The sequence below is a fragment of the Pseudophryne corroboree genome, unplaced genomic scaffold (genome assembly GCF_028390025.1).
Source record: "Pseudophryne corroboree isolate aPseCor3 unplaced genomic scaffold, aPseCor3.hap2 scaffold_1538, whole genome shotgun sequence".
NCBI lineage: Eukaryota > Metazoa > Chordata > Amphibia > Anura > Myobatrachidae > Pseudophryne > Pseudophryne corroboree.
In genome coordinates, this window is record NW_026968170.1 from 49,011 (window position 1) to 72,678 (window position 23,668).

At 37.7% G+C, this 23,668-nt stretch overlaps 3 non-coding genes and 1 pseudogene across 3 annotated transcripts; all 4 read right to left on the minus strand.

Annotated features, from left to right (window-relative positions):
* Positions 1-21,675: 21,675 nt before the first annotated feature.
* Positions 21,676-21,817, minus strand: LOC135000439 (U1 spliceosomal RNA; annotated as a pseudogene).
* A 152-nt stretch (positions 21,818-21,969) lies between these two features.
* On the minus strand, positions 21,970-22,133 carry LOC135000418 (U1 spliceosomal RNA). The gene has a single exon (XR_010202331.1). It is a non-coding gene; the product is annotated as a U1 spliceosomal RNA (small nuclear RNA).
* A 674-nt stretch (positions 22,134-22,807) lies between these two features.
* LOC135000425 (U1 spliceosomal RNA) lies at positions 22,808-22,970 on the minus strand. The gene has a single exon (XR_010202337.1). It is a non-coding gene; the product is annotated as a U1 spliceosomal RNA (small nuclear RNA).
* Positions 22,971-23,122: 152 nt separating this feature from the next.
* LOC135000416 (U1 spliceosomal RNA) lies at positions 23,123-23,286 on the minus strand. The gene has a single exon (XR_010202329.1). It is a non-coding gene; the product is annotated as a U1 spliceosomal RNA (small nuclear RNA).
* Positions 23,287-23,668: the final 382 nt, after the last annotated feature.

Here is a 23,668-nt window from a genome sequence, read left to right on the forward strand (position 1 = left end):
TGAAAAACCATCCCTACAAAGATGTTAATCAGATACTTGGCTTTGTGGACACTTTTCAGAGAACAAATTTGTTAGCATAAAAATAAAGCCAGAAAATGAAGAGCTATTTAATCACTCAATTGGATTTTTTTGCCAGCATATTTCTTTTTCTCTGCAACCCACTGCTAAATTGTGCTTCCTAGCTGTTTTTATAAAATCACTGAATCAAATCTAACTCTGATTACATCAGAGAAGGCCAGGTACCCTACACCATAACAGGGGTTTTCGAAATTTTGACTTGTCTACATAAAGATCACCAAAATCTGATAACAAGGTCAATTACATCCCTGGGTGGGATTGAACCACCAACCTTTTGGTTAATAGCCTTACACAGTAACTGATTGCGCCACAGCAACACTTTGCAAAAGTCCATACTGACAAAGGCTAATAAGCATTCATCTAGAACGATTCCTAGAAACATTTTAAAAAGTCAATAATGTGGAGAGTTTTTGTAAGATGTTTCTTCCATCAACCAATGAAGAAACACATTGGTACTTTCCCATGATGAGTGAGTGCTTCAGGATCTCTTGCACTTACATGTGCAGCAGAGGACTGTAATGGAAGCATGCTGGGTCCATAACCCAGAGGTAGGCAGATTGAAACTATCCTCTGCTATATGCATTTTTTTTTCTGTTAATTAAAGTAATCCAAAACTGGTATTGATATTTTTGCTCTTTTATTTTTACTTAAAGTACAATAACTTTTACCATTTTAATTTGTTTTAATAGTATATTGACAGTATTGTTTTCTTTCAAAAATCCACTTAATTTTCTTTACCCTATTATTAAAATGGTAATTGACAAAAACAAACTACATTGTCACCAGAAGAGCAATACAAAATGTACAAGTGATATATTAAAATCATCTTTCCAGCTTGAATTTCAATGATGCATTGGGGCAACGATTTTGTGAGAAACATCTTCACCCTTAAATAAAGATTTTCTTAATTCCTTACCTGTGTGCTAATTAGATATCACCTTGTTTTCACATTAAACAGACTTCCACATGAGAAAGCAGCAAGGATGCAGTGGCGTTAATGTTTCCTGGTGTCAACCTGTATTATTTCAGAAGATATTGAAATGAGGATGCATCTTGCTGCCTTTCCAATGAAGCAAGTTTAATTTAGTAATAGGTGAAAAACCATCCCTACAAAGATGTTAATCAGATACTTGGCTTTGTGGACACTTTTCAGAGAACAAATTTGTTAGCATAAAAATAAAGCCAGAAAATGAAGAGCTGTTTAATCACTCAATTGGATTTTTTTGCCAGCATATTTCTTTTTCTCTGCAAACCACTGCTAAATTGTGCTTCCTAGCTGTTTTTATAAAATCACTGAATCAAATCTAACTCTGATTACATCAGAGAAGGCCAGGTACCCTACACCATAACAGGGGTTTTTGAAATTTTGACTTGTCTACTTAAAGATCACCAAAATCTGATAACAAGGTCAATTACATCCCTGGGTGGGATTGAACCACCAACCTTTTGGTTAATAGCCGTACACACTAACTGATTGCGCCACAGCGACACTTTGCAAAAGTACATACTGACAAAGGCTAATAAGCATTCATCTAGAACGTTTCCTAGAAAAACTTTAAGTAGTCAATAATCTGGAGAGTTTTTGTAAGATGTTTCTTCCATCAACCAATGAAGAAACACATTGGTACTTTCCCATGATGAGTGAGTACTTCAGGATCTCTTGCAATTACATGTGCAGCAGAGTACTGTAATGGAAGCATGCTGGGTCCATAGCCCAGAGGTAGGCAGATTGAAACTATCCTCTGCTATATGCGTTTTTTTTTTGTTAATTAAAGTAATCCAAAACTGGGATTGATATTTTTGCTCTTTTATTTTTACTTAAAGTACAATAACTTTTACCATTTTCATTTGTTTTAATAGTATATTGACAGTATTGTTTTCTTTCAAAAATCCACTTAATTTTCTTTACCCGATTATTAAAATGGTAATTGACAAAAACAAACTACATTGTCACCAGAAGAGCAATACAAAATGTACAAGTGATATATTAAAATCATCTTTCCAGCTTGAATTTCAATGATGCATTGGGGCAACGATTTTGTGAGAAACATCTTCACCCTTAAATAAAGATTTTCTTAATTCCTTACCTGTGTGCTAATTAGATATCACCTTGTTTTCACATTAAACAGACTTCCACATGAGAAAGCAGCAAGGATGCAGTGGCGTTAATGTTTCCTGGTGTCAACCTGTATTATTTCAGTAGATATTCAAATGAGGATGCATCTTGCTGCCTTTCCAATGAAGCAAGTTTAATTTAGTAATAGGTGAAAAACCATCCCTACAAAGGTGTTAATCAGAAACTTGGCTTTGTGGACACTTTTCAGAGAACAAATTTGTTAGCATAAAAATAAAGCCAGAAAATGAAGAGCTGTTTAATCACTCAATTGGATTTTTTTGCCAGCATATTTCTTTTTCTCTGCAACCCACTGCTAAATTGTGCTTCCTAGCTGTTTTTATAAAATCACTGAATCAAATCTAACTCTGATTACATCAGAGAAGGCCAGGTACCCTACACCATAAGAGGGGGTTTGAAATTTTGACTTGTCTACATAAAGATCACCAAAATCAGCTAACAAGGTCAATTACGTCCCTGGGTGGGATTGAACCACCAACCTTTTGGTTAATAGCCTTACACAGTAACTGATTGCGCCACAGCAACACTTTGCAAAAGTCCATACTGACAAAGGCTAATAAGCATTCATCTAGAACAATTCCTAGAAACATTTTAAAAAGTCAATAATGTGGAGAGTTTTTGTAAGATGTTTCTTCCATCAACCAATGAAGAAACACATTGGTACTTTCCCATGATGAGTGAGTGCTTCAGGATCTCTTGCACTTACATGTGCAGCAGAGTACTGTAATGGAAGCATGCTGGGTCCATAACCCAGAGGTAGGCAGATTGAAACTATCCTCTGCTATATGCATTTTTTTTTGTTAATTAAAGTAATCCAAAACTGGGATTGATATTTTTGCTCTTTTATTTTTACTTAAAGTACAATAACTTTTACCATTTTAATTTGTTTTAATAGTATATTGACAGTATTGTTTTCTTTCAAAAATCCAATTAATTTTCTTTACCCGATTATTAAAATGGTAATTGACAAAAACAAACTACATTGTCACCAGAAGAGCAATACAAAATGTACAAATGATATATTAAAATTATCTTTCCAGCTTGAATTTCAATGATGCATTGGGGCAACGATTTTGTGAGAAACATCTTACCCTTAAATAAAGATTTTCTTAATTCCTTACCTGTGTGCTAATTAGATATCACCTTGTTTTCACATTAAACAGACTTCCACATGAGAAAGCAGCAAGGATACAGTGGCGTTAATGTTTCCTGGTGTCAACCTGTATTATTTCAGTAGATATTGAAATGAGGATGCATCTTGCTGCCTTTCCAATGAAGCAAGTTTAATTTAGTAATAGGTGAAAAACCATCCCTACAAAGATGTTAATCCGATACTTGGCTTTGTGGACACTTTTCAGAGAACAAATTAGTTAGCATAAAAATAAAGCCAGAAAATGAAGAGCTGTTTAATCACTCAATTGGATTTTTCTGCCAGCATATTTCATTTTCTCTGCAAACCACTGCTAAATTGTGCTTCCTAGCTGTTTTTTGATAAAATCACTTAATCAAATCTAACTCTGATTACATCAGAGTAGGCCAGGTACCCTACACCATAAGAGGGGGTTTGAAATTTTGACTTGTCTACTTAAAGATCACCAAAATCTGATGACAAGGTCAATAACATCCCTGGGTGGGATTGAACCACCAACCCTTTGGTTAATAACCAAACACACTAACCGATTGCACCACAGAGACACTTTGCAAAAGTACATACTGACAAAGGCTAATAAGCATTCATCTAGAACGTTTCCTAGAAAACTTTAAAAAGTCAATAATCTGGAGAGTTTTTGTAAGATGTTTCTTCCATCAACCAATGAAGAAACGCATTGGTACTTTCCCATGATGAGTGAGTGCTTCAGGTTCTCTTGCACTTACATGTGCAGCAGAGTACTGCAATGGAAGCATGCTGGGCCCCTTAACCCAGAGGTAGGCAGATTGAAACTATCCTCTGCTATATGCATTTTTTTTTGTTAATTAAAGTAATCCAAAACTGGGATTGATATTTTTGCTCTTTTATTTTTACTTAAAGTACAATAACTTTTACCATTTTAATTTGTTTTAATAGTATATTGACAGTATTGTTTTCTTTCAAAAATCCACTTAATTTTCTTTACCCTATTATTAAAATGGTAATTGACAAAAACAAACTACATTGTCACCAGAAGAGCAATACAAAATGTACAAGTGATATATTAAAATCATCTTTCCAGCTTGAATTTCAATGATGCATTGGGGCAACGATTTTGTGAGAAACATCTTCACCCTTAAATAAAGATTTTCTTAATTCCTTACCTGTGTGCTAATTAGATATCACCTTGTTTTCACATTAAACAGACTTCCACATGAGAAAGCAGCAAGGATGCAGTGGCGTTAATGTTTCCTGGTGTCAACCTGTATTATTTCAGTAGATATTGAAATGAGGATGCATCTTGCTGCCTTTCCAATGAAGCAAGTTTAATTTAGTAATAGGTGAAAAACCATCCCTACAAAGATGTTAATCAGATACTTGGCTTTGTGGACACTTTTCAGAGAACAAATTTGTTAGCATAAAAATAAAGCCAGAAAATGAAGAGCTGTTTAATCACTCAATTGGATTTTTTTGCCAGCATATTTCTTTTTCTCTGCAAACCACTGCTAAATTGTGCTTCCTAGCTGTTTTTATAAAATCACTGAATCAAATCTAACTCTGATTACATCAGAGAAGGCCAGGTACCCAACACCATAACAGGGGTTTTTGAAATTTTGACTTGTCTACTTAAAGATCACCAAAATCTGATAACAAGGTCAATTACATCCCTGGGTGGTATTGAACCACCAACCTTTTGGTTAATAGCCGTACACACTAACTGATTGCGCCACAGCGACACTTTGCAAAAGTACATACTGACAAAGGCTAATAAGCATTCATCTAGAACGTTTCCTAGAAAAACTTTAAGTAGTCAATAATCTGGAGAGTTTTTGTAAGATGTTTCTTCCATCAACCAATGAAGAAACACATTGGTACTTTCCCATGATGAGTGAGTACTTCAGGATCTCTTGCAATTACATGTGCAGCAGAGTACTGTAATGGAAGCATGCTGGGTCCATAGCCCAGAGGTAGGCAGATTGAAACTATCCTCTGCTATATGCGTTTTTTTTTGTTAATTAAAGTAATCCAAAACTGGGATTGATATTTTTGCTCTTTTATTTTTACTTAAAGTACAATAACTTTTACCATTTTCATTTGTTTTAATAGTATATTGACAGTATTGTTTTCTTTCAAAAATCCACTTAATTTTCTTTACCCGATTATTAAAATGGTAATTGACAAAAACAAACTACATTGTCACCAGAAGAGCAATACAAAATGTACAAGTGATATATTAAAATAATCTTTCCAGCTTGAATTTCAATGATGCATTGGGGCAACGATTTTGTGAGAAACATCTTCACCCTTAAATAAAGATTTTCTTAATTCCTTACCTGTGTGCTAATTAGATATCACCTTGTTTTCACATTAAACAGACTTCCACATGAGAAAGCAGCAAGGATGCAGTGGCGTTAATGTTTCCTGGTGTCAACCTGTATTATTTCAGTAGATATTCAAATGAGGATGCATCTTGCAGCCTTTCCAATGAAGCAAGTTTAATTTAGTAATAGGTGAAAAACCATCCCTACAAAGGTGTTAATCAGAAACTTGGCTTTGTGGACACTTTTCAGAGAACAAATTGGTTAGCATAAAAATAAAGCCAGAAAATGAAGAGCTGTTTAATCACTCAATTGGATTTTTTTGCCAGCATATTTCTTTTTCTCTGCAACCCACTGCTAAATTGTGCTTCCTAGCTGTTTTTATAAAATCACTGAATCAAATCTAACTCTGATTACATCAGAGAAGGCCAGGTACCCTACACCATAAGAGGGGGTTTGAAATTTTCACTTGTCTACATAAAGATCACCAAAATCTGATAACAAGGTCAATTACGTCCCTGGGTGGGATTGAACCACCAACCTTTTGGTTATTAGCCTTACACAGTAACTGATTGCGCCACAGCAACACTTTGCAAAAGTCCATACTGACAAAGGCTAATAAGCATTCATCTAGAACGATTCCTAGAAACATTTTAAAAAGTCAATAATGTGGAGAGTTTTTGTAAGATGTTTCTTCCATCAACCAATGAAGAAACACATTGGTACTTTCCCATGATGAGTGAGTGCTTCAGGATCTCTTGCACTTACATGTGCAGCAGAGTACTGTAATGGAAGCATGCTGGGTCCATAACCCAGAGGTAGGCAGATTGAAACTATCCTCTGCTATATGCATTTTTTTTTGTTAATTAAAGTAATCCAAAACTGGGATTGATATTTTTGCTCTTTTATTTTTACTTAAAGTACAATAACTTTTACCATTTTAATTTGTTTTAATAGTATATTGACAGTATTGTTTTCTTTCAAAAATCCAATTAATTTTCTTTACCCGATTATTAAAATGGTAATTGACAAAAACAAACTACATTGTCACCAGAAGAGCAATACAAAATGTACAAATGATATATTAAAATCATCTTTCCAGCTTGAATTTCAATGATGCATTGGGGCAACGATTTTGTGAGAAACATCTTCACCCTTAAATAAAGATTTTCTTAATTCCTTACCTGTGTGCTAATTAGATATCACCTTGTTTTCACATTAAACAGACTTCCACATGAGAAAGCAGCAAGGATGCAGTGGCGTTAATGTTTCCTGGTGTCAACCTGTATTATTTCAGTAGATATTGAAATGAGGATGCATCTTGCTGCCTTTCCAATGAAGCAAGTTTAATTTAGTAATAGGTGAAAAACCATCCCTACAAAGATGTTAATCAGATACTTGGCTTTGTGGACACTTTTCAGAGAACAAATTTGTTAGCATAAAAATAAAGCCAGAAAATGAAGAGCTGTTTAATCACTCAATTGGATTTTTTTGCCAGCATATTTCTTTTTCTCTGCAAACCACTGCTAAATTGTGCTTCCTAGCTGTTTTTATAAAATCACTGAATCAAATCTAACTCTGATTACATCAGAGAAGGCCAGGTACCCAACACCATAACAGGGGTTTTTGAAATTTTGACTTGTCTACTTAAAGATCACCAAAATCTGATAACAAGGTCAATTACATCCCTGGGTGGGATTGAACCACCAACCTTTTGGTTAATAGCCGTACACACTAACTGATTGCGCCACAGCGACACTTTGCAAAAGTACATACTGACAAAGGCTAATAAGCATTCATCTAGAACGTTTCCTAGAAAAACTTTAAGTAGTCAATAATCTGGAGAGTTTTTGTAAGATGTTTCTTCCATCAACCAATGAAGAAACACATTGGTACTTTCCCATGATGAGTGAGTACTTCAGGATCTCTTGCAATTACATGTGCAGCAGAGTACTGTAATGGAAGCATGCTGGGTCCATAGCCCAGAGGTAGGCAGATTGAAACTATCCTCTGCTATATGCGTTTTTTTTTGTTAATTAAAGTAATCCAAAACTGGGATTGATATTTTTGCTCTTTTATTTTTACTTAAAGTACAATAACTTTTACCATTTTCATTTGTTTTAATAGTATATTGACAGTATTGTTTTCTTTCAAAAATCCACTTAATTTTCTTTACCCGATTATTAAAATGGTAATTGACAAAAACAAACTACATTGTCACCAGAAGAGCAATACAAAATGTACAAGTGATATATTAAAATAATCTTTCCAGCTTGAATTTCAATGATGCATTGGGGCAACGATTTTGTGAGAAACATCTTCACCCTTAAATAAAGATTTTCTTAATTCCTTACCTGTGTGCTAATTAGATATCACCTTGTTTTCACATTAAACAGACTTCCACATGAGAAAGCAGCAAGGATGCAGTGGCGTTAATGTTTCCTGGTGTCAACCTGTATTATTTCAGTAGATATTCAAATGAGGATGCATCTTGCAGCCTTTCCAATGAAGCAAGTTTAATTTAGTAATAGGTGAAAAACCATCCCTACAAAGGTGTTAATCAGAAACTTGGCTTTGTGGACACTTTTCAGAGAACAAATTGGTTAGCATAAAAATAAAGCCAGAAAATGAAGAGCTGTTTAATCACTCAATTGGATTTTTTTGCCAGCATATTTCTTTTTCTCTGCAACCCACTGCTAAATTGTGCTTCCTAGCTGTTTTTATAAAATCACTGAATCAAATCTAACTCTGATTACATCAGAGAAGGCCAGGTACCCTACACCATAAGAGGGGGTTTGAAATTTTGACTTGTCTACATAAAGATCACCAAAATCTGATAACAAGGTCAATTACGTCCCTGGGTGGGATTGAACCACCAACCTTTTGGTTATTAGCCTTACACAGTAACTGATTGCGCCACAGCAACACTTTGCAAAAGTCCATACTGACAAAGGCTAATAAGCATTCATCTAGAACGATTCCTAGAAACATTTTAAAAAGTCAATAATGTGGAGAGTTTTTGTAAGATGTTTCTTCCATCAACCAATGAAGAAACACATTGGTACTTTCCCATGATGAGTGAGTGCTTCAGGATCTCTTGCACTTACATGTGCAGCAGAGTACTGTAATGGAAGCATGCTGGGTCCATAACCCAGAGGTAGGCAGATTGAAACTATCCTCTGCTATATGCATTTTTTTTTGTTAATTAAAGTAATCCAAAACTGGGATTGATATTTTTGCTCTTTTATTTTTACTTAAAGTACAATAACTTTTACCATTTTAATTTGTTTTAATAGTATATTGACAGTATTGTTTTCTTTCAAAAATCCAATTAATTTTCTTTACCCGATTATTAAAATGGTAATTGACAAAAACAAACTACATTGTCACCAGAAGAGCAATACAAAATGTACAAATGATATATTAAAATCATCTTTCCAGCTTGAATTTCAATGATGCATTGGGGCAACGATTTTGTGAGAAACATCTTCACCCTTAAATAAAGATTTTCTTAATTCCTTACCTGTGTGCTAATTAGATATCACCTTGTTTTCACATTAAACAGACTTCCACATGAGAAAGCAGCAAGGATGCAGTGGCGTTAATGTTTCCTGGTGTCAACCTGTATTATTTCAGTAGATATTGAAATGAGGATGCACCTTGCTGCCTTTCCAATGAAGCAAGTTTAATTTAGTAATAGGTGAAAAACCATCCCTACAAAGATGTTAATCAGATACTTGGCTTTGTGGACACTTTTCAGAGAACAAATTTGTTAGCATAAAAATAAAGCCAGAAAATGAAGAGCTATTTAATCACTCAATTGGATTTTTTTGCCAGCATATTTCTTTTTCTCTGCAACCCACTGCTAAATTGTGCTTCCTAGCTGTTTTTATAAAATCACTGAATCAAATCTAACTCTGATTACATCAGAGAAGGCCAGGTACCCTACACCATAACAGGGGTTTTCGAAATTTTGACTTGTCTACATAAAGATCACCAAAATCTGATAACAAGGTCAATTACGTCCCTGGGTGGGATTGAACCACCAACCTTTTGGTTAATAGCCTTACGCAGTAACTGATTGCACCACAGCAACACTTTGCAAAAGTCCATACTGACAAAGGCTAATAAGCATTCATCTAGAACGATTCCTAGAAACATTTTAAAAAGTCAATAATGTGGAGAGTTTTTGTAAGATGTTTCTTCCATCAACCAATGAAGAAACACATTGGTACTTTCCCATGATGAGTGAGTGCTTCAGGATCTCTTGCACTTACATGTGCAGCAGAGTACTGTAATGGAAGCATGCTGGGTCCATAACCCAGAGGTAGGCAGATTGAAACTATCCTCTGCTATATGCATTTTTTTTTTGTTAATTAAAGTAATCCAAAACTGGGATTGATATTTTTGCTCTTTTATTTTTACTTAAAGTACAATAACTTTTACCATTTTAATTTGTTTTAATAGTATATTGACAGTATTGTTTTCTTTCAAAAATCCACTTAATTTTCTTTACCCGATTATTAAAATGGTAATTGACAAAAACAAACTACATTATCACCAGAAGAGCAATATAAAATGTTCAAGTAATATATTAAAATCATCTTTCCAGCTTGGATTTCAATGATGCATTGGGGCAACGATTTTGTGAGAAACATCTTCACCCTTAAATAAAGATTTTCTTAATTCCTTACCTGTGTGCTAATTAGAGATCACCTTGTTTTCACATTAAACAGACTTCCACATGAGAAAACAGCAAAGATGCAGTGGCGTTAATGTTTCATGGTGTCAACCTGTATTATTTCCGTAGATATTGAAATGAGGATACATCTTGCTGCCTTTCCAATGAAGCAAGTTTAATTTAGTAATAGGTGAAAAACCATCCCTACAAAGATGTTAATCAGATACTTGGCTTTGTGGACACTTTTCAGAGAACAAATTTGTTATCATAAAAATAAAGCCAGAAAATGAAGAGCTGTTTAATCACTCAATTGGATTTTTCTGCCAGCATTTTTCTTTTTCTCTGCAACCCACTGCTAAATTGTGCTTCCTAGCTGTTTTTTTTATAAAATCACTTAATTAAATCTAACTCTGATTACATCAGAGAAGGCCAGGTACCCTACACCATAAGAGGGGGTTTGCAATTTTGACTTGTCTACTTAAATATCACCAAAATCTGATCACAAGGTCAATCACGTCCCTGGGTGGGATTGAACCACCAACCTTTTGATTAATAGCTGAACACACTAACCGATTGCGCCACAGAGACACTTTGCAAAAAGTAAATACTGACAAAGACTAATAAGCATTCATCTAGAACGTTTCCTAGAAAAACTTTAAAAAGTCAATAATCTGGAGAGTTTTTGTAAGATGTTTCTTCCAGCAACCAATGAAGAAACACATTGGTACTTTCGCATGATGAGTGAGTGCTTCAGGATCTCTTGCACTTACATGTGCAGCAGAGTACTGTAATGGAAGCATGCTGGGTCCATAACCCAGAGGTAGGCAGATTGAAACTATCCTTTGCTATATGCATTTTTTTTTTGTTCATTAAAGTAATCCAAAACTGGGATTGATATTTTAGCTTTTATTTTTACTTAAAGTACAATAACTTTTACCATTTTAATTTGTTTTAATAGTATATTGACAGTATTGTTTTCTTTCAAAAATCCACTTAATTTTCTTTACCCGATTATTAAAATGGTAATTGACAAAAACAAACTACATTGTCACCAGAAGAGCAATACAAAATGTACAAGTGATGTATTAAAATCATCTTTCCAGCTTGAATTTCAATGATGCATTGGGGCAACGATTTTGTGAGAAACATCTTCACCCTTAAATAAAGATTTTCTTAATTCCTTACCTGTGTGCTAATTAGATATCACCTTGTTTTCACATTAAACAGACTTCCACATGAGAAAGCAGCAAGGATGCAGTGGCGTTAATGTTTCCTGGTGTCAACCTGTATTATTTCAGTAGATATTCAAATGAGGATGCATCTTGCAGCCTTTCCAATGAAGCAAGTTTAATTTAGTAATAGGTGAAAAACCATCCCTACAAAGGTGTTAATCAGAAACTTGGCTTTGTGGACACTTTTCAGAGAACAAATTTGTTATCATAAAAATAAAGCCAGAAAATGAAGAGCTGTTTAATCACTCAATTGGATTTTTCTGCCAGCATTTTTCTTTTTCTCTGCAACCCACTGCTAAATTGTGCTTCCTAGCTGTTTTTTTTTATAAAATCACTTAATTAAATCTAACTCTGATTACATCAGAGAAGGCCAGGTACCCTACACCATAAGAGGGGGTTTGCAATTTTGACTTGTCTACTTAAATATCACCAAAATCTGATCACAAGGTCAATCACGTCCCTGGGTGGGATTGAACCACCAACCTTTTGATTAATAGCTGAACACACTAACCGATTGCGCCACAGAGACACTTTGCAAAAAGTAAATACTGACAAAGACTAATAAGCATTCATCTAGAACATTTCCTAGAAAAACTTTAAAAAGTCAATAATCTGGAGAGTTTTTGTAAGATGTTTCTTCCAGCAACCAATGAAGAAACACATTGGTACTTTCGCATGATGAGTGAGTGCTTCAGGATCTCTTGCACTTACATGTGCAGCAGAGTACTGTAATGGAAGCATGCTGGGTCCATAACCCAGAGGTAGGCAGATTGAAACTATCCTTTGCTATATGCATTTTTTTTTGTTCATTAAAGTAATCCAAAACTGGGATTGATATTTTAGCTTTTATTTTTACTTAAAGTACAATAACTTTTACCATTTTAATTTGTTTTAATAGTATATTGACAGTATTGTTTTCTTTCAAAAATCCACTTAATTTTCTTTACCCGATTATTAAAATGGTAATTGACAAAAACAAACTACATTGTCACCAGAAGAGCAATACAAAATGTACAAGTGATATATTAAAATAATCTTTCCAGCTTGAATTTCAATGATGCATTGGGGCAACGATTTTGTGAGAAACATCTTCACCCTTAAATAAAGATTTTCTTAATTCCTTACCTGTGTGCTAATTAGATATCACCTTGTTTTCACATTAAACAGACTTCCACATGAGAAAGCAGCAAGGATGCAGTGGCGTTAATGTTTCCTGGTGTCAACCTGTATTATTTCAGTAGATATTCAAATGAGGATGCATCTTGCAGCCTTTCCAATGAAGCAAGTTTAATTTAGTAATAGGTGAAAAACCATCCCTACAAAGGTGTTAATCAGAAACTTGGCTTTGTGGACACTTTTCAGAGAACAAATTGGTTAGCATAAAAATAAAGCCAGAAAATGAAGAGCTGTTTAATCACTCAATTGGATTTTTTTGCCAGCATATTTCTTTTTCTCTGCAACCCACTGCTAAATTGTGCTTCCTAGCTGTTTTTATAAAATCACTGAATCAAATCTAACTCTGATTACATCAGAGAAGGCCAGGTACCCTACACCATAAGAGGGGGTTTGAAATTTTGACTTGTCTACATAAAGATCACCAAAATCTGATAACAAGGTCAATTATGTCCCTGGGTGGGATTGAACCACCAACCTTTTGGTTATTAGCCTTACACAGTAACTGATTGCGCCACAGCAACACTTTGCAAAAGTCCATACTGACAAAGGCTAATAAGCATTCATCTAGAACGATTCCTAGAAACATTTTAAAAAGTCAATAATGTGGAGAGTTTTTGTAAGATGTTTCTTCCATCAACCAATGAAGAAACACATTGGTACTTTCCCATGATGAGTGAGTGCTTCAGGATCTCTTGCACTTACATGTGCAGCAGAGTACTGTAATGGAAGCATGCTGGGTCCATAACCCAGAGGTAGGCAGATTGAAACTATCCTCTGCTATATGCATTTTTTTTTGTTAATTAAAGTAATCCAAAACTGGGATTGATATTTTTGCTCTTTTATTTTTACTTAAAGTACAATAACTTTTACCATTTTAATTTGTTTTAATAGTATATTGACAGTATTGTTTTCTTTCAAAAATTCAATTAATTTTCTTTACCCGATTATTAAAATGGTAATTGACAAAAACAAACTACATTGTCACCAGAAGAGCAATACAAAATGTACAAATGATATATTAAAATCATCTTTCCAGCTTGAATTTCAATGATGCATTGGGGCAACGATTTTGTGAGAAACATCTTCACCCTTAAATAAAGATTTTCTTAATTCCTTACCTGTGTGCTAATTAGAGATCACCTTGTTTTCACATTAAACAGACTTCCACATGAGAAAGCAGCAAGGATGCAGTGGCGTTAATGTTTCCTGGTGTCAACCTGTATTATTTCAGTAGATATTCAAATGAGGATGCATCTTGCAGCCTTTCCAATGAAGCAAGTTTAATTTAGTAATAGGTGAAAAACCATCCCTACAAAGGTGTTAATCAGAAACTTGGCTTTGTGGACACTTTTCAGAGAACAAATTGGTTAGCATAAAAATAAAGCCAGAAAATGAAGAGCTGTTTAATCACTCAATTGGATTTTTTTGCCAGCATATTTCTTTTTCTCTGCAACCCACTGCTAAATTGTGCTTCCTAGCTGTTTTTATAAAATCACTGAATCAAATCTAACTCTGATTACATCAGAGAAGGCCAGGTACCCTACACCATAACAGGGGTTTTCGAAATTTTGACTTGTCTACATAAAGATCACCAAAATCTGATAACAAGGTCAATTACGTCCCTGGGTGGGATTGTACCACCAACCTTTTGGTTAATAGCCTTACGCAGTAACTGATTGCACCACAGCAACACTTTGCAAAAGTCCATACTGACAAAGGCTAATAAGCATTCATCTAGAACGATTCCTAGAAACATTTTAAAAAGTCAATAATGTGGAGAGTTTTTGTAAGATGTTTCTTCCATCAACCAATGAAGAAACACATTGGTACTTTCCCATGATGAGTGAGTGCTTCAGGATCTCTTGCACTTACATGTGCAGCAGAGTACTGTAATGGAAGCATGCTGGGTCCATAACCCAGAGGTAGGCAGATTGAAACTATCCTCTGCTATATGCATTTTTTTTTTGTTAATTAAAGTAATCCAAAACTGGGATTGATATTTTTGCTCTTTTATTTTTACTTAAAGTACAATAACGTTTACCATTTTAATTTGTTTTAATAGTATATTGACAGTATTGTTTTCTTTCAAAAATCCACTTAATTTTCTTTACCCGATTATTAAAATGGTAATTGACAAAAACAAACTACATTATCACCAGAAGAGCAATATAAAATGTTCAAGTAATATATTAAAATCATCTTTCCAGCTTGGATTTCAATGATGCATTGGGGCAACGATTTTGTGAGAAACATCTTCACCCTTAAATAAAGATTTTCTTAATTCCTTACCTGTGTGCTAATTAGAGATCACCTTGTTTTCACATTAAACAGACTTCCACATGAGAAAACAGCAAAGATGCAGTGGCGTTAATGTTTCATGGTGTCAACCTGTATTATTTCCGTAGATATTGAAATGAGGATACATCTTGCTGCCTTTCCAATGAAGCAAGTTTAATTTAGTAATAGGTGAAAAACCATCCCTACAAAGATGTTAATCAGATACTTGGCTTTGTGGACACTTTTCAGAGAACAAATTTGTTATCATAAAAATAAAGCCAGAAAATGAAGAGCTGTTTAATCACTCAATTGGATTTTTCTGCCAGCATTTTTCTTTTTCTCTGCAACCCACTGCTAAATTGTGCTTCCTAGCTGTTTTTTTTATAAAATCACTTAATTAAATCTAACTCTGATTACATCAGAGAAGGCCAGGTACCCTACACCATAAGAGGGGGTTTGCAATTTTGACTTGTCTACTTAAATATCACCAAAATCTGATCACAAGGTCAATCACGTCCCTGGGTGGGATTGAACCACCAACCTTTTGATTAATAGCTGAACACACTAACCGATTGCGCCACAGAGACACTTTGCAAAAAGTAAATACTGACAAAGACTAATAAGCATTCATCTAGAACGTTTCCTAGAAAAACTTTAAAAAGTCAATAATCTGGAGAGTTTTTGTAAGATGTTTCTTCCAGCAACCAATGAAAAAACACATTGGTACTTTCGCATGATGAGTGAGTGCTTCAGGATCTCTTGCACTTACATGTGCAGCAGAGTACTGTAATGGAAGCATGCTGGGTCCATAACCCAGAGGTAGGCAGATTGAAACTATCCTTTGCTATATGCATTTTTTTTTGTTCATTAAAGTAATCCAAAACTGGGATTGATATTTTAGCTTTTATTTTTACTTAAAGTACAATAACTTTTACCATTTTAATTTGTTTTAATAGTATATTGACAGTATTGTTTTCTTTCAAAAATCCACTTAATTTTCTTTACCCGATTATTAAAATGGTAATTGACAAAAACAAACTACATTGTCACCAGAAGAGCAATACAAAATGTACAAGTGATGTATTAAAATCATCTTTCCAGCTTGAATTTCAATGATGCATTGGGGCAACGATTTTGTGAGAAACATCTTCACCCTTAAATAAAGATTTTCTTAATTCCTTACCTGTGTGCTAATTAGATATCACCTTGTTTTCACATTAAACAGACTTCCACATGAGAAAGCAGCAAGGATGCAGTGGCGTTAATGTTTCCTGGTGTCAACCTGTATTATTTCAGTAGATATTGAAATGAGGATGCATCTTGCTGCCTTTCCAATGAAGCAAGTTTAATTTAGTAATAGGTGAAAAACCATTCCTACAAAGATGTTAATCAGATATTTGGCTTTGTGGACACTTTTCAGAGTACAAATTTGTTAGCATAAAAGTAAAGCCAGAAAATGAAGAGCTGTTTAATCACTCAATTGGATTTTTTTGCCAGCATATTTCTTTTTCTCTGCAAACCACTGCTAAATTGTGCTTCCTAGCTGTTTTTATAAAATCACTGAATCAAATCTAACTCTGATTACATCAGAGAAGGCCAGGTACCCTACACCATAACAGGGGTTTTTGAAATTTTGACTTGTCTACTTAAAGATCACCAAAATCTGATAACAAGGTCAATTACGTCCCTGGGTGGGATTGAACCACCAACCTTTTGGTTAATAGCCGTACACACTAACTGATTGCGCCACAGCGACACTTTGCAAAAGTACATACTGACAAAGGCTGATAAGCATTCATCTAGAACGTTTCCAAGAAAAACTTTAAATAGTCAATAATCTGGAGAGTTTTTGTAAGATGTTTCTTCCATCAACCAATGAAGAAACACATTGGTACTTTCCCATGATGAGTGAGTGCTTCAGGATCTCTTGCAATTACATGTGCAGCAGAGTACTGTAATGGAAGCATGCTGGGTCCATAGCCCAGAGGTAGGCAGATTGAAACTATCCTCTGCTATATGCATTTTTTTTTGTTAATTAAAGTAATCCAAAACTGGGATTGATATTTTTGCTCTTTTATTTTTACTTAAAGTACAATAACTTTTACCATTTTAATTTGTTTTAATAGTATATTGACAGTATTGTTTTCTTTCAAAAATCCACTTAATTTTCTTTACCCGATTATTAAAATGGTAATTGACAAAAATAAACTGATGCGGATACTACTGCAGTCTTTGTTTCGTCTGTACCCGCTGAAAGAGCAGCAAAAGGTGGAGATCTTGATGGGACAGTTGAAAGGGCTTGCACTTAGAGAGGTTACTTCCTGGCCTACTGAAGAGAAGAAGACTGTGGACCAGATCCTCAACAGGCTTGCTACCACATTTGACACAAGGACAGTGTCAGAACTTAAAATGCACTTCTTTGCTCGAAAGCAACAACCAGGAGAGTCACTACGGGGCTATGCCCTCAGCTTGCAGGAAGCACTCAGAGATGTTCAGCAAGCAGACCCTGAGCAAGTGCATGACAAAGAGAAAATGTTATTGGACCAGTTCACTGAAGGTGCAAGGGGCGAATTTGTAAAACTCAGCTGCGACTATTGAGATTGCAGAAGCCTGGAAGCACATTCCTGGATTTTAAAGAGGCTGCGATTAAAGTTCTAGGCTCCAGTCTTACTTCAGGGGCTGTTCCACAAGAGTCTATTCCAGAGATGCCACGGTATCAAGAGAATTCTGATGCCCAGGAGTCAAGTTTTAAAGGAGCTACTTACCCACCTACAGTAAAAGGAGTGACAGTGCCATGTTCAAAGACATGCATATTTGACTCTTCTAGTGAGTTACGAAGTCTGCTGGCTGAACTGACACGTGGTGTGACAGAGATGCGCAGAGACCTGCAGATTCTGAAGAGACAGCAGGCACTGCTCCATGAAGAAATGGAATGGTGCCAGGAGAGGAGACCACTGAACAGTTCCCAATGGGACCTACATAGAAACAGGGAGACACTTTTTTCCAACCACTTTGCCTCCCAAAGGCGACCCATTTTTCAAAGCTGTGAAGGAAGCGGACAAATTAAGAGAGAATTTGAGCAGCCAGATCATTTAAACTCCAAATTCATGTGGTTAACCCGTTATGTTAGCCAAAGCCCGGTGGTTCAAGTTTGCATCAATGGAGTCTCAATGCCCGCTCTCTTAGACACTGGATCACAAGTGACCACAATACAAGCAACACAGTTTGAGCAGCATTGGACTGAGGAACAGATGTTTCCGTCAACTTCCACATTGATAAACCCGATTGCAAGCAATGGGCACTGCATCCCTTGCAAAGGATACTCGGAAGCTGAAATTCAAATCGGACGAACAGTGCTACCACAGCAAGGCTTCATCATCACCACTGCCCAAGATGATGGATTGCCTCCAGTGATAGTGGGCATGAATGTGTTGCGGAACTGCTGTGAGGAGCTCGTAGCAGCACTCCAAGGAGAGTTTCAAACTGACAAGCTCCAGGAGAAACAAGGCCTTCAACCTGGGATAGCCAAACAAAAGGGAAGAATGATAACAGAATTATCTGTAAGAGAGAAACATGAAAAAAATAAGGCTAGCCAAATAATGATAGAAATGCCCATCTCCAGTGTCCAGATTATCCGAAAGAATGCTTCAATGTTAGGCATGAATAATATAGCATCCAGTTCTAGAAACTGTGAGCAACCTATTCAAGGAACCAGTTTTGACCACCTGCAAGATAAAAGTCAGATGATAAGACACCTCAAAGCCTTACTGAAGATTGGGAAATACCTGACCAAGCGACAAAGGCAAGAATCCTCGCCAGAACTCCTGAAGTTGTTGAGACAGCGAGAAAGGCTGTTTGAAGAGAAAGGACAGTTGGTTCGATGTAGTGTGGATCCTAATACTCATTATAGGATCAGTCAACTTGTAATTCCTAGACAAAGTGCTTGTTATGTGCTTGAAGAATATCACGACAAGTCAGGTCACCCTGGGTGCAAAAGGATGGAAACAAGCATCTGGAAAAAGTTCTTTTGGGTTGAAATGAGGGAAGACATCAAGAGATGGTGCCGAAACTGTCCAACCTGTTCTGTAAGAAGAACCTTGCTGCCTCTTTCTCTCCAGAATCCATTGTCCCAAACCAGCTGTGATACTGAATCCCAAGATGGAATGGAAGAGGCTCATAAAATGTATTTACAGCAGACTAAGGTGGTTTGTCACCGACAAGGAGGCAAGAAGACTAGGGCTTGCAAAACAGAAAACCACCATAGTCAGCTGCAGTTTTGTACAGCATGTCCCAAAGACAGTTTAGAAAGAGTTCAATACTCATCCATGGCAGGGGGGTTGAGGTTTCCTAGACAAACTTTTCAAGACCATATACTGTCCAGATTTCAACCGATTGCTCCAGGAGCATGTGTTAATGTACTATAGCACAAAAGGAATTATACCTATCAGATACTGATGTTAAAAATGTTGATAAATGTTAATGTTTCAGACATAATCTGTGTTCACTAATGAATGTGACTGGATATAGTGAGAAGTTTATATAGGGATAAAACCAAAATGCGTGAGGACACGCATGTTTTGGGGGGGGGGCACGTGTGATATCCCATAACAACAAGGACATTTTTGACAACAGTGTAGTTGCCTGTGCCATTTTAAATAAAGTTTATTTAAAAGAAAATTGAACAGCAGTTTGAGAAGTCAGTTGGAGCCATGGTGAGGAAAGAGCTGGCGACGCCATTACGCAGAGATGAGCAGCTGAGAGAGGGGAGACAAATAAGCTGAAAATTGCATGAGAGAGTAAGCAGTAGTGCAAAATACAGCAGTGGAAGTGCAGCAATTAACAAGTAAGAACGCCATGACACTCTCAGCCAAGAGAGTGCACAGCAAGTGTCAGAGACAGGAGAGTATAAAGCCTTTATACCAATGCTGACTGGCCTACATCTGAGGGGAAACTGCCTCAGAAACATCTATTGACTGGGTGAGATAAATCCATATTTATACTGAAACCTACTCCACTGCAAAGGACATTATCCTATATTTACTATACCTATGCAGCGATTTACATGGGAAGCAGCTCCAGTTTGTTTTAAACAATCATCTTTACTACACAGAGCTACAATATTTTGTTCACAGCTAAAGAAGACAATAGCTGCATATAACTATGTAACAACATAACCGGGCCCCAACGTGCACATAGAGACTCCCTGCAGTGACACCAATGTTATCTGGGACTTAAATATTGTCTGCATAAGTTGATTTCTATTACTAAGCAACATAGTATTAATCTCAGATTTAGTTATATTACCATTTGTGTAATGACTTAAAGTGTATATGGTGTCTGTGTTTAAGTTGCTTGAATCAAATCTTTCCCTTCCCTACTGTAATCAGTTCCTTTTCTGAGTTATGTGGTAAACCATTTATTCTTTCATACAAAGCCCTGCCTGCCTTTCTTTGTGTCTGGGGAAACCTTGCCTCTCTGCCAGGAATAGAGAAGAGCTGCTGCTGAAGGAGGAATAGTCCATCAAGGTATCCCTGACCTGTTCCACATAGTTTACACACTTGTTATACCGGGGTGTTACATTGTGTGTGACTGACCTTAGGAAGAAACCGGAGCCTCCGCTGCAGTGACCCAGCAACCAGGGCACGGGAGTATACAGTGCCGCTGGGAGTGATGAAGCTGCAGTAAAGATGTCTATTAGACCTAGCCTGCTGCAGCCCTTGTAGATTCTCATAAAAAAAGTTCTTCTTTTCTTGTCAAAATTAATAGCTAAGAATAGGCTGCTTGAGGCAGGCCCCTGTTAAGTGGCCTGCTACTGAAGGCAACAACTACAAACTGAGCTCCCTGTTCATGGAAGCGGGGTTATAGAGGAGAATGCGCTGAGCATCTTGGGAACAGTCAAAAGCTTTGAGCCGGTTGGTGCCTCAGATCAAGATCCTACTCTACACCCCAATGTGAATCCTTGTGGAGTCCAGTGTACCCCACAGAAGAAATTAATGTGTCACACCCATTGGCAGCAACCTTAGAATAGCTGCTGACGGGCACAATTGAGAAAGGAAGGGGGGGGGGACATTTGAATCCAGCACATAGATGCAATTCAAATATGTAATTTGAACCTTCCTATTTTAAAATATAATGGATGAACCTCACCCTGTGAGAACAATCTTCATGATATAGAGATCTCATATGCAAAATAAGTATGAGTTGGGATAGGGCTGGGGAGGGTGGCTGCTCGGGCAGCCCCTCCCCCGTCAAGTTAAGGAGATTCAACTGAGGAAGCACAAGGGAACTCTCGTCTGGGGACAACAACTGCAGGGAGACCACATCTTTTCAGATGAACATGGGAGGGCGGAAGGCTGCCTAATACTGAAGCACCATCAAATATCAAACCATATGCAATAACTAGTACAAGTATTCCTGGGGGAAGGTCTGCAGGAGACGAATTTGCATACGGTGATGTCATCCAAGCAGTGGGCCAAAGTTGGCTGGAACCCTCATCTGCATATGAAAAGAGAAAAGGGTTATGCAGGGCTTGGCGGCCTTTTGCGGCGCTTGGATGACCCCTAGTTCGCATTAAACACCTCCACCCTCCTTCGGTGTGGGGCTCATGTTGGCCATGCCCCATCCCATGAAGCATTGAGCATTGAGAGCCGACCAGGGGAAACACAAATTATGCAGTCAAGTTTCCCACATTTGGGGAAATCGCAGGGGCAGCACAGCCAGAGTGCAATGGGTGAGCCTTGCCCTGGGAGAAGCACCTTCAAGATCATAGTATCTCACCTGGCAGGTAAGTAGGAGTTGGGCTAGAGCTGGGGAGGGTCGCTGCTCGGGCACCCCCCTGTCAAGTGAAGGAGATCCAACTGAGGCAGCACAATGGAACTCTCGAAAGAAGAACAAGGCTAGAGGAAGATCTGAGACAAAGAAATCTGACTTTTACCAGAGCTGACCAGCGGAAAACACAAACACAGTCCCCCACTACCACAAATAATGCAGGCGAGTTTCCCACATTTGGGGAAATCACAGGGGTCAGCATACCCAGAATGCAATGAATGAACCTCACCCTGGGTGAACAATCTTCATGACCATGGTGTCTCCTATGCAAAATAAGTATGATTTGGGATAGGGCTGGGGAGGGCCGCTGCTCAGGCACATCTCTGTCAAGTAAAGTTAATTCAACTGAGGCAGCACAAGGGAACTCTCATCTGGGGACAACAACTGCAGGGAGAACACATATTTTCAGATGAACATGGGAGGGCAGAAGGCTGCCTAATACTGAAGCACCCCCAAACAACAAACCAAATGCAACAACTAGTGCAAGCATTCCTGGGGGAAGGCCTGCAGCAGATGGATTTGCATATGGTGATGTTATCCAAGCAGTGGGTCAAAGTTGGCTTCAACCCTCATCTGCATATGAAAAGAGAAAAGGGGCGTGCAGGGCATGGCGGCCTTTTGCGCTGCTTGGATGACCCCTAGATCGCATTAAACACCCCCACCCTCCTTTGGTGTGGGGCTCATGTTGGCCATGCCCCATCCCATGAAGCATTCAAGCTGATTTCTTGCAGCAGCTGGGCACTGTAACAGCTCCAGAGCTGCTCTGTAAGGCAAGTAAAAGGGTGTGGGCCCTGCAGCACTACCTGTAGTTTGCATTGTGCATTGGAAGGCACAAAGTAAGCAGACGGGAGGAGAAGTCAGGATAGTGCACAAGGGTATAGAAGGGAGGGGCTCAAGAAAAGAGAAGTGGAAACAGACAGCAAACTAGGCTGGAGAGAGACCTGAGACAAAGAGATCTGAATTATACGAGAGCCGACCAGGGGAAACACAAATTATGCAGTCAAGTTTCCCACATTTGGGGAAATTGCAGGGGCAGCACACCCAGAGTGCAATGGGTGAGCCTTGCCCTGGGAGAAGCACCTTCATGATCATAGTATCTCACCTGGCAGGTAAGTAGGAGTTGGGCTAGAGCTGGGGAGGGTCGCTGCTCGGACACCCCCCTGTCAAGTGAAGGAGATCCAACTGAGGCAGCACAAAGGAACTCTCGAAAGAAGAACAAGGCTAGAGGAAGATCTGAGACAAAGAAATCTGACTTTTACCAGAGCTGACCAGAGGAAAGCACAAACACAGTCCACCACTACCACAAATAATGCAGTCGAGTTTCCCACATTTGGGGAAATCACAGGGGTCAGCATACCCAGAGAGCAATGAATGAACCGCACCCTGGGAGAACAATCTTCATAACAATGGTATCTCCTATGCAAAATAAGTATGATTTGGGATATGGCTGGGGAGGGCCGCTGCTCAGGCACATCTCTGTCAAGTAAAGGAGATTCAACTGAGGCAGCACAAGGGAACTCTCATCTGGGGACAACAACTGCAGGGAGAACACATATTTTCAGATGAACATGGGAGGGCAGAAGGCTGCCTAATACTGAAGCACCCCCAAACAACAAACCAAATGCAACAACTAGTGCAAGCATTCCTGGGGGAAGGCCTGCAGCAGATAGATTTGCATATGGTGATGTCATCCAAGCAGTGGGTCAAAGTTGGCTTCAACCCTCGTCTGCATATGAAAAGAGAAAAGGGGCGTGCAGGGCATGGTGGCCTTTTGCGGCACTTGGCTGACCCCTAGTTTGCATTAAACACCTCCAC